Below are 12,280 nucleotides of genomic sequence, written 5' to 3'. Positions count from 1 at the left end.
TGTCGTGAGCTAGGGTATGAGCACTCTGCAAAGACTTCGCCGAGAGCCAAACAGTACAACTCGGCAAAATAAAGTGACTTTCACGTCGGCTGGTTCCGTCAGCTGTTTGCCGAGAGTGGCTCTCGGCAAAGATGCCACAACCAACAGCTGTCGCATGCCACTTTGCCGAGAGTTGCTCTCGGCAAAGCCGCCACAACCAACTGCCAGTGTGCAACTTTGCCAAGAGGCAGCTCTCGGCATCTGTTTCCAGACAACTTTTTATTGCTTTTCCCCTGATCCCTGCCGTAAAAATTTATATACAATACACAAACAAGCATTTCAAGTCTAAATGCTTAACAACAAACTTACATAACCATTACATAAAATAGTTTACACGAACTTCTTTTGAGATCACAAGCTGGTAGCTTTTTAGTACAAATGCCTACTAACTAAACAATAAAGTGGTCACTGCATTTCTACATGCGACCACAAGATAAAAGCAACACCACAATTATCACAAACTGAAGAAGAATTATTAAGTTCTCCCATCCACTAAACCCGATAAGCCGTTTCTAGTTAGCACATCCAGTAAACCCATCCACTCAACCCAGTAATTCAGATTTTCTATTCTACTTAAGCATACACTGATTGTAATGATATTCTGCCTTCTCTCTGGTATTGAACGAGTCGTGGGAGCTGCCTTCATAGTAAATCACTTGTTTTGGCTCTCGGCGAAGACGCCGACACCCGGCGTATACGGAAATTCCAGTAGTGCTTACACATGAAACCACTTGGGTTAACAATTATTTTTTTAGAAAACTAGCAAATTGGCCCACGCACATGCGCCAGGAACAACTGGTTCATGCTAATTCAAAGTTTTTGAATATTATGCTATTTTGAAAAGGCTGGGTTTCTGTAACTTACTAAAATTATGGGGTTTGTAAAATGACCCTTAATAATGTCATCAGATGACTTTTGAATTGAAAAATAATGTACTCCTTTTCCACGATGCACATCCTTAGCTAAACATGATCAAAACTAAACACCAAGTTAATCATGACAAGAGAAATGTGAAATGGTTATACATACCCTTATTAATTACTACTCATTTCGTTCAAAAATAAGTGTCGCGGTTTTGAGCTAAGGTCGAACTAACTTTAGTTCAAATCTGCGACATTTATTATGGATCGGAGGGATTATTACATAACATACTAATACAATTAGTATACTTTCCCCAAGGCAATTGGAAGTCAAATCACCGGTTTTCCTACTAGTAGCATCTTTGGAGTAGATGTATTGACAAAGTCAAATGTTCGTCACCGGCAGAGACTTGGAACCAACGACTTGTGACCCAAGTGGTGCCCTTGTGCCTGGAGCTTCCTTGCATATGAAACTGTGAGTAGTATTGCAGAGACTCTTACATCCAGAGATGCAAGTGGTTGTGACGGAGGTTACCATGCTGTCTATTGCTTTGTGTAACACTACTTGGCTATTAGATATGCTTTTTACAGCAAGTGGCTATACATCTTGCCTAACAAGTTACAGCAAGTACAACAGCTATAGTGACAGCCGGTTGTTGCCGTTCCCCATGGCTAATACTTAGGAGTCTCCCTGTTTCCTTGCTCAATACAAAGTGATTACTTGCTTAATTTTTTTTCTTTTTTTTTTCAAAAAGAGGGGTCACCCCGGCCTCTGCATCAGAACGATGCATACAGCCATCTTATTAAAACAAATAAATAAGGTTCCAACAAGGTCTCAAAGTCTCCAACTGAAAAAAAGAGCTCACTCAGAGCCAAAAAGGGCTAGAAAGACAAACTAGCCAAATAAAGGATGCCACAACCGGCTGGCTAAAGATAGATAGGTAAACTAATTGACTATCCTATTATATGACCGCCATCCAAACAGGTTGAAGATATCCCGAGCTGCCATCTCCCAGCGGATAGATCCAGTAACCAAATGCTCCCTGGCCTTCATCGGAGTGAGTAGCGACCACGAACGGATCAATGCCGTGGCTCGAAAGATAACCTGCAAAAAATGAATGCGTGATGTTCTGTTAAAAACCAAAACATTTCTGCAATGCCAGATAGTCCACAGCAAAGCGTATACTCCCACACGAATATGCCAGATAGTCCAGACAGTATTCGGTGGAGTAATATTAAAAGCAATATGGACTGTCCGCCAAAGAACTTTAGCTAGAGGGCAATCAAGAAAAAGGTGCTTAATCGTCTCATCCCAATCACAGAAACTACACCTAGTTGGTCCTGTCCAATTACGCTTTGTCAGGTTGTCCTTGGTTAAAATAACTTGTTTATGGACAAACCATATAAACACTTTTATTTTCAAAGGAACTTTGACAGCCCAAACATGCTTGGAGGTAAGAATGAAGCTCGAATTGATAACATCAATATACATTGATTTAACTGTGAATACTCTAGACCTAGTAAGCTTCCAGCGTAATTCATCGGGTTGTTGGGAAAGCTGAACCTCCATCAGTCTCCTAACTAGACGGAGCCATTCTTCCCAACGATTACCCGCTAGCGACCGTCTAAACTGAATATTAAGGGGGATAGATTGAAATATCGTTGCAACGAACACCTCACGCCGTTGAACAATACGATATAATGACGGGTATTGAATGGCCAAGGGTGTCTCTCCGAGCCAAGTATCCTCCCAGAAACGTGTACTAGCACCGTTGCCAATAATAAACTTTGTCCTATTAAACAAGGACTATTTGACTTTCATCAGTCCTTTCCAGAAAGGCGAGTCGGTCGGCCTAACTGTCACCTGGGACAAAGTTTTGGTCTGAAGGTACTTGCTACGAAGTATTTGCGCCCACGTGGCATCAGTCTCATGGGATAGCTTCCACAGCCACTTACTAAGAAGGCATATGTTCTTAACTTCGAGATTCTCAATACCAAGACCCCCTTGGTCTTTCGGTCTACAGATGATATCTCATTTAGCTAGCCGGTATTTTCTTTTTAGTTCATCACCCTGCCAAAAGAAACGCGATCGATAAAAGTCCAGTCTTTTCCCGACTCCAACTGGGACTTCAAAGAACGACAAGAGAAACATAGGCATACTCGTGAGCACCGAATTTATCAGAATTAATCGGCCTCCGTATGACATGAGCTTACCCTTCCAGCAACTCAGTTTCTTTTCAAATCGGTCTTCGATGCACTTCCATTCTCTGTTTGTCAGCTTACGGTGGTGGATTGGTATACCTAGGTAAGAAAAAGGTAACACCCCCAAATCACACTCAAACAATTGCCTATAAGCCTCTTGTTCATCCTTGGCTCTACCAAAGCAGAACAACTCACTCTTGTGAAAGTTAATCTTCAGCCCGGTCAATTGTTCGAAAAGGCATCACACCAGCTTCATATTTCTCACCTTGGCCAAATCATGCTCCATAAAGATGATTGTATCATCAGCGTACTGAAGAATGGATACACCTCCATCAACAAGATGAGGTACCAAGCCACCTACTTGACCATTCTCCTTAGCCCTTCCTATAATAATTGATAACATATCAACCACAATGTTAAACAGGATAGGGGACATCGGATCTCCTTGTCTTAGGCCTTTATGTGTCTGGAAGTAATGACCAATATCGACATTCACCTTAATTCCAACACTCCCTTTTTACGTAAACGATTCAACCTGGCGGCGCCAGGCTTCATCAAAACCTTTCATACGCAATGCCTGTTGGAGGAATGGCCATTTGACTTTATCGTACGCTTTCTCGAAATCCACCTTAAAAGTTACTCCATCTAATTTTTTTGAATGGATTTCATGAAGCATTTCATGAAGGACAACCATCCTTTCAAGGATGTTTCTATCCGGCATGAAAGCAGTTTGGGACTATTGCACCACAGAATGCGCAATCTGTGTGAGCCTATTAGTCCCGACCTTGGTGAAGATTTTGAAACTAACATTGAGAAGGCAAATCGGCCTGAACTGCTCTATTCTCACAACATCCGTTTTCTTAAGATGCAATGTGATTTTTCCAAAATTCAAGTGAAATAAATGAAGCTGTCCAGAGAACAGATCGTGAAACATAGGTAACAAATCCCCCTTAATAATGTGCCAGCACTTTTTGTAGAACTCAACCCGGAAACCATCTGGTCCGGGAGCCTTATTGTTTTTCATCTGTGCAATAGCATCAAACACCTCCTTCTCTGAGAACGCGGCAACCAGAATATCATTATCAGCAGCCGATAGTTGAGGCACATCCTCAATCCTGGACTCATCGAGGGACACACAACTATCCTCCGGAGGTCCAAATAACTGCTTGTAATACTCGGTTATATAAGTTTTTAGGTTGTCCTGTCCTAAAATAGTTCCTTTATCTTGCTCAAGCTGAAAGATTCTCTTCTTTCTGTGCTTACCATTAGCAATCAAGTGAAAGAATTGAGTATTCGCGTCCCCCGGACAACTTTGCGGACCTTAGCCCGCAATGCGCACTTCAATTCTTCTTCGCGGAGAAGTTCTTTCAACCTCTTCTCCGCCTCGATTTTAACCTGAAGCTCTGCTGGCTGCAAAATCATGGATTCAGCCTTTAAGTCAAGGGTCTGAATAAGAGAAAGGAGCCTGTCCTTTTCAATCTTATACACCCCACTAAGATGCTTAGCCCACCCTCGTAAGAAACTTCTCAAATACCTAATCTTATTCTGCCAACGCTCGACCGAAGTCCTACGTCCTGCACCCTTAGCCCATTCCCTAGCAATCAGGTCCAAGAAACCTTCGCGTTCAAACCAGGCCATCTCGAATGAAAAGGTGTTTTTGTTTCCCACGTGGTTCGGCTCCCCTGAGTCCATGAACAATGGAGTGTGATCGGATATTCCACGTGAGATGGCTTGTACCACTACAAGAGGGTACTTCTGTTCCCACTCAACGCTCGCGAGAACTCGATCAAGATTTTCATACGTCAGGTTTGGCATAGCATTAGCCCAGGTAAACTTTCTACCAGAAAGCTCTATCTCCCTCAGATCCAAGCTTTCAATAATGGTATTGAACATAAACGACCACCTGCCATCAAAATTATCATTATTCTTCTCCTCTCTCCTCCTAATGATATTGAAGTCACCCCCAACTAAAATTGGAAGCTTCTCAGACCCACAGATTCGAACAAGGTCCGCCAAAAACTCCGGTTTAAGCTCGGGCTGTGCGGCACCATAAACCGCCACCAAAGCCCAGTTGCAACCATCAGCTTTAGACCTAACTCGAAACTTAACCGCAAAGTCGCCCATCACTACACTTCGGACTTCTATCGAATCGCATATCACACCAAGCAAGATCCCACCCGATCTTCCTCGCAGAGGAAGGCAATGCCAATCGAAGTCAACACCGCCCACAAGAGAGGTAAGAAACTGGGGCGCAAAGTTTTCATGACCAGTTTCCGAGAGAGCAATAAAATCTAATCGATGCTCCAAAGATGCCTCAGCAAGAAACCTTCTTTAAGCCAAGTCTTTCAGACCTCTGCTATTCCAAAAGATTCCTTTCATAACTCATCATGAAATTTTTTGGTTGTCCGAATCCTAGCACTCCTACAACCGCAGAATCGGGATAAATCTTCTGTTTCCACTTGCGCTTAGGTTTATTAGGTTCTTCCACCCGGTCCTCATAACCGGGCTCAGTGGCACTAACTACTGCATTATCTAGAGGAACATCATCATCCTCAGACTCATGGTTGGATGGTGCTAGATCCGCACGCAGATTATCGAGCACTCGGACCCCCAACGCATCAATCTCATCATCATTCATGGGTTTTACCGCAGCTAGATTACGAATAGTCTCTAAGGCACGTTCCGCCTCCTAAACTAAAAGATCACTTACCGAATTGGAAATTTCACTATCATTAGCCCCTAGCGAAACTCCTAACTGGTTTGCATTATTTATAATTTCCTTGTTAAAAAATGCAATAAAGAATTAGATATGTTGACGGACATACCAGTAGAGATCTCAGCATCACGAAGCTTGGCCGCCCTCATAGCGCACCTTTGCTGCATGTCATCAACCTCCGGGTGGTCCTGGAGACGAGAACTCATCCGTCGCCCCGTAGAGACCGGATCGGGGATCCCACCAAAGGTAATAACCTCCTCCCGCGTAAAACCTCGCGCTGAAGAGTTAGCCAAGGATACCAGACTAGCCACAACTCGAGCATCTGTCAAAGACTCAGAGGGAGCCCCTGAAAACCGCAGCCACACCTGAGTGAGCGGCTTTCCCTTAGGCTCCACCTTCTTCCACTCATGAAATTCCAGAATGCATTTAGTACCAGGGACCTTGCACAACCCAAAACTCAGCAGCCTCTGCAAATCGTCCACCGTTGGGAAGTCAACCCTAAACACACTGTCCTCAATCTGGACAAGCTCCCACTGCAAATCACCAGGGGCCTGTTCCTGAAGTCTCTGCACAATTTGAGCCTCAGACACCACTCCCTGGGTAGCTTTCACAATTCCAGTAGTCAAGCTCTGTGTCTCAACCGGAATCTCTCTCGCCGCCGGGGACTCAAAGAACGTGAGCTCAGCACAACCATACATCGTGAGAGCTGGAGCCTGATCACGCAGATGCGGGCAATCCCCCATAGCATGAGCTGTCTTACCACACAAATCACATAGTTCCGCCACGCACTCAGCAATGAAGTGACCCTTCTCACCACATCGATAGCATAGCATCTTCTCCTTCTTATGCGCCCACTTGGACGCCCTCTCAGGCTCAGACCTGTCACCTGCCTCAGCAGCAACACCAGTCGTAGGGACCTCCACATTGGCCAAAGCCGTCACTACCTCCATCGCCTGGCAAGGCAATTCGGTCGACTGCACGGGATCGGCCGCCATATCAGAAGCCTGATGGTCTACCATGACCGATGGTGGAGGCTGTCTACGGTACCAACCACGACCACTGCCACGGCCACCATGATGCCCGCGGTAGCCACCTCTTTGCCGGAAGTTCGGGCCAGAAGCTCCCTCGACAAAACCACCCGACGGTCCAAGGACTCGTCTCTCAGCAGAACCATCACTCTGCCATGCATAACCGCGTCCACCTCCTGTAGACGACGAACCACGGTGCTGGCCATCCCCGTAAGCATCATATCCATCGTCCCCCCACTGTCCTCTGGGCGGCTCATCAGACTCTCCAGCACCCGCGTTTAGCCGCGTCTGTGTTGGGCCTGAACGCATTTGCGTCGGCCTCGCGACGTAGTGCGGTGGTGGCGTGGCACGAGGCAGCGGCAGAGCAACACCCCGCACCACCGCCGTAGGTACCGGAGGCCTCGGAGGAGGGGCGCCGCTCCCCACAGCAGCATTGGCCTGCGCAGGAGGCTGAAGTCCACCACGGCCGACAGCCGGCGACACCCCGGTCGTCAGCGCAGGTCACGGGCCGTGCGGAACTCCCCGTCCAACATTCCTCGGGCCCTGGAACGGCGGCCGGGAACCAAGGCCACCACCCCGACCCGAGGCAGCAGCAGCGACCGGAGCCGGCGGGCGCGGGCCGATCGCTCCAGCACCACGGCCCATGGCCGAAGTGTTTGCACCGGCCAGCGCCCCTCCCCGACCCGCCGCCGGCACCACCGAGGGCGCCGCACCACGGCTGGCCCCAGGGGTCAGGGCACCATGGCCGGAAGCAGCAACCGGCGGCGGCACCACCGCTCCACGGCCACCGCCAGAACCTGCCGGTGGCGCGACCCCGGCCGGCGCGGCCCGTCCCAGTAGGCTCGGCCGGGCTTTTCCCCGCCACACCGCGTCCCGCCATGGGCTCTAGCGGAGGGATGCGACGAGCTCGGCCGCCACGATCAGCACGTCGAAGAGGACGCCGACGAACGAAAACCCTACGGGGCGCTATGGAAAGAGAGGAGACAGATTGATCGCTGCATGCGCCTCACACGTAGTCGATCGGTACGTCCTCGCAACCCTCTATTCCCAGCCCAACCGAACCCGGCCCAACTGCAGCCTCTTCGCACTAGGCCTCATACCCAGCCGAAGATGGCCCAATAGCCACTGGCAGGCCCATCCACACCAATCAGGGAATTCAAACGCTCCGCCCTAGCGGCCGCGACCCGAGCGATGCCGCCGGCGCCGCCTGCTGCCGGCCGGCCGCTGCACGGCATCCCTTCTTCCTTCTGACTACAACCGTCCACGCCTCCGGTCTAACCAAATCGAGCGCAGTAAGATTGGGGAGACTCACCTTGGGAAGATGGCCCTTCCACAGCCGAGGAGCCGTCGCCGCCGTCCTCCGATACACGATACGCCGGAGCAGCTCCATCTTCTCTCCGGGACGGAAGCCGTTCCTCGCCGGATCCTCGGGAGGGACGACCGCCTCCACAATCTCTGCCACCTCATCCTCGTCGTAGCCGGGACCAAACGCTTCACAGAACACATCTAAGGGAGTCGGCGAGTAGGCCGTCGAGCCACCGGAGCGCCCGCTGTCTTCATCATTGTCCCCACTGTCATCGTCCGCAAGCGCCCAGAAGCGCCCGCCCACCCTCCGGCGATCACCGGGGGCACGCACGCTGGCCGGCGTCGAAGAGCCCGGCGCCATCCGTGAGCTTGCCGTTATTTTGATTTCAGACTCCAATTGGTTAGAGCAAAGCCCAACCAAGGCGGAAGCTCTATTACTTGCTTAATGTCTGTCTATAATTGCGAATCTTACCACGGAAGTGCCAAGGAAGTTCCGGGTAACTCACTCGCAGACCGTTCATATTCATGTAGTACCGACTTGCCCTTTGTAGACCTCGAAACAAATTATATATACAGGCCAAAATGATCTTACAGGGTGCGAGACTCACCATCTCTGCCTTGGCTGCAATCCTCAATCTCTCCACCTCAAGGGCTGTGTTTTTTTGGATCTTCGAGGACTGGTAAAATGTGGGGTTTGATTTTCATGGGCTGGTAAACCACCTTGAAGAATTGCGAGTTACTCGGGCGTGAACAATAAATTCTAAGAAAAAGTAAAAAAAAAACTGAATTTTTTAGGCATCCAAGATGCTCATTTACGCATGCCAGAAAAAAAAACAAATCAACTCTGAATAGTGTTCTTTTTCAAAGTTTTCGAACACCGAAATGAAACTCACGAACCAAAGTCTGTATATACTAGTCGAGATTTTGATATACTGGTGGAGGTTTTATGCAAAAACTGACTCTAAGGTGATGAACACTTTCCGTTTTTGATTCTTCCACCCTCTGTGTCCTTATCTTTAGCTTCTTTCCACCCTCTCATATCATAGTCCTTAGCTTCTTTCCCTCCAGGTTATGATGGAGTATGAGAACCATAGTTTTAAATAGCCGGCTATAGCCCCGCTATAGCTCCGCTATAGCTGTTTGAGGGTGTTGCCGCTAAATGATTTCATGTACAATTTGCCACTATAGCTCCGCAATAGCCCGCTATAGCCCAGCTATAGCTGTTTTCAAGGGTCGCCGCTAAATGCCATAGCCCGCTATTTAAAACATTGATGAGAACCAGTCCAATCAGTTTCAGCATTTAGTACTGTACATATGATGACACTAGTCTGTTTGGTATCTATTTGGCGATGGTGAGATGAATCTTTTTCTTCATCTTTTTGAGCTCATCATATTTGATTCGCCAGAAGTTCATGCGGCTTTTGTATCAATTTTCGTATGGAGAGTGCCATTTGCCCGAGCCTTGTAGTTAGATTTGATTTGAAATGTATGGATAAAGAAATGTGTGCATGCAGCAACATATTTTTTTGTTTATCAGGGCATGTAAATGGTTACCAGGAAGTAAAGGACAACGGCATCGGGGCCTCCCCTCCTGCGGCGGCGCCCCGGGGCCTCGCCGCCGGGCCTCCCTCTCCTCCCGCCGCCGCCGCCGAGGGCATCGCAGGCTAAGCCTGCGGGCCGCAGCAGCGGCGGCGGCAATCTTCCTCAGCCGGCGATCGGATCTGGGTGGCGGCGACCCATTCCGGCCAATTCAAGGACGGTGGTGGAGGCCGGTGGCGACCAGGGTTGTCGTGCTGGCGGCGGCGATGAAGAGATCACAGCGGCGGCTATGGTGTCCGATCTGGATCCCTTTCAGATCTGGATGGTGGTTCCTCGAGCCGTCGTGCGCATCCTTTGTTCCGGCGTGGCAAGCGGCCTCTGGACTAGGCACGCGACATGAGGACGTCAGGGGCTCCGGCCCTGGGCGTGGAGGTGGTGGCCATCTTCTTCGCTGGAGGTGGTCGGCTAGATGGTTGTGGATTCTCGCATCCGGTCCCAGCGTAGAGTTGGGAGACGAGGCTGCTGGTGAAAACCGTGCTATGACTCGGGTCATGGCGGGCGATAGCGGCGTTTTCGCGTCGTTATCTTGTTGAAGACATCGCCTCTGCAGCTTCTGTCGACTTGCTTGCGCTGCTCTGGGTGAAAACCTAGATCCGGAGTTTCCGGATCGGACGATGGCGGTGCTTTTGGTGTCGTTTTCCCTCATGGGGGCATCGTTTTTTAAGCAGCGGCTGGATGCAAGACCAGAGGACGGGTTCTTTGGTGGAGTGGTGACTCTGCGTCAGATGCGCGGAGATGGACTCGCGCAGGAGGGTGACGTGGTCTGGCGTCGTGGTGGCGTCGACGGCAGCTAGACCGGGCAAGATAGATGCAGCAGTACAGCTCTGAAGATGGATTGGTGGCAGGTGGCTGCGGCGGCCTCAGACCCGGCAGGCGTCCTGGTTGAGGAGTGCGCCGGATGGTGGCTTCAGTCTTACTGTTGTATGACTTTGTAAGGTCTTGTGTGAATAATTAATAAAGTGGCTGCATGCATCGTCCAGATGCAGAGGCCAAGGGTCCTCCTCCATTTCTAGAAAAAAAAGGCATGTAAATGGTAAGGATGTTGATAAGGGCATCTCTAGCCGCGCCCCCAGGAAGGCCTTCCCAGGCGATTTTTTTGCGCCGGCGCCGAAAAAACGGCCCAGTCGCGCCCCCAGGAGCCCGATTTTCGCCGGCTTGGGCCAAAAACAGCGCCGGCGGACCCAGGCCGAACCCGGCGCGCTGGGGGGCGCCCGGGGGCGCCGGGGCGAGCTGTTTTGGCGCGAAAAAGACACGGGCCAGCCGCGTCGGCGACTCGGCGCCTCGTCTTCCCCCAACGGCCTCGGTTCCCGCGGAGAATCAATGGCAAGGCTGCCGCCGGTCAGCCTTGCCATTGATTCCTCACGGGCGGCTCATTCACGGGACGGCGCGCCGACGCCTCCACTCCCTCGCACGCGTACACACGGGCGCGGCCCGGCTATAAAAGCCGACGGCCTCCGCTCACCTGCACCCACATGACCCCCGCCCCTCGCCGCCGTCCAGCCCTTCCTCTCCCTACCTCTCCCCGAGCGCCGCCGCCCAGCCCCTCCCTCTACCTCTTTCGAGCCCGCCCAGCCCCGCCTTCGCCATGGCAGAGCGCTTCCCCGGAGATACGGCGGCGGCCAACGGCTTCGGCCGCCGTTCGCTGCGCAAACAGGAGTCGTGGCTCCTGTTCCAGGCGAACATCCCGGCGCCGCCGGACATGCGCGCCGGGCCGACGGGGTGGAGACTCAGCGCCGGGGGAGTGCCCATTCCCCCGGTGCCCGATCCCGCGGTGGACCCGAGGTACTTCGCCGAGGAGGTCGACATCGTGCGCGCGTCCCTCACCGACACCGAGCTCTCCCTCCCCCAGTACGCCGCCGACAACCACGCGGCCTGGGCGGCGTACTTCGAGCGCCGCCAACAGCAGCGGTTGGCGTCCACCAACGGCGCGCCGGTGGTCGGCAGCCGGCAGAACAGCGAGGGATGCTACCTCTGGTGGGGCGTCCCCGGCCGCACACTCGAGGGCGTGCTCACGCACCTCGAGGGCGGCAACAACCCGCCGTTGGCGTACCCCCCGGCGAGGGCGGCCGCCCCGGCGCAGCACCGCCGCGCCGGGCCATGGGCTCCAAGAAGGTTCGGCGCATCCTCTTCTTCCTCCTCGTCGTCCCGTTCTTCTTCCCACTCCTCCGGCTCTCCGGCGCTGCTCGGCGTCAAGGCCGAGCCCGTGGCGGAGACGCCGCTCGGTCGGCACACTCGCAGCGCCGGCATCGTCATCAACGAGGGCGGCCGGCGCGCCCCCTCGCCGGGGGCTCCTCCGCGCTTCGTCAAGACGAAGACGGAGCCGGGGTTGGCGCCGGTGAAGACGGAGCCGGGGCTGGCGCCGGTGAAGACGGAGCCGCTGGCGCCGGTGAAGGCCGAGTTCGCCGACGACGACGCCGCCGCCCTCGAATGGGCGCGCCAGGACTCCATTGCGATGGAGAAGGCGCGCCGCGAGAAGGAGAAGGAGCGCCAGCGCGCCGCCCTACGCCGCTTCGAGGAGCGCCGGCGCGGCC

Source organism: Triticum dicoccoides, chromosome 1A, assembly GCF_002162155.2.
Source record: "Triticum dicoccoides isolate Atlit2015 ecotype Zavitan chromosome 1A, WEW_v2.0, whole genome shotgun sequence".
NCBI classification, from domain to species: Eukaryota; Viridiplantae; Streptophyta; class Magnoliopsida; order Poales; family Poaceae; genus Triticum; species Triticum dicoccoides.
The sequence above is the reverse complement of the archived record's forward strand: the minus strand, read 5'-3'. Positions refer to the sequence as shown.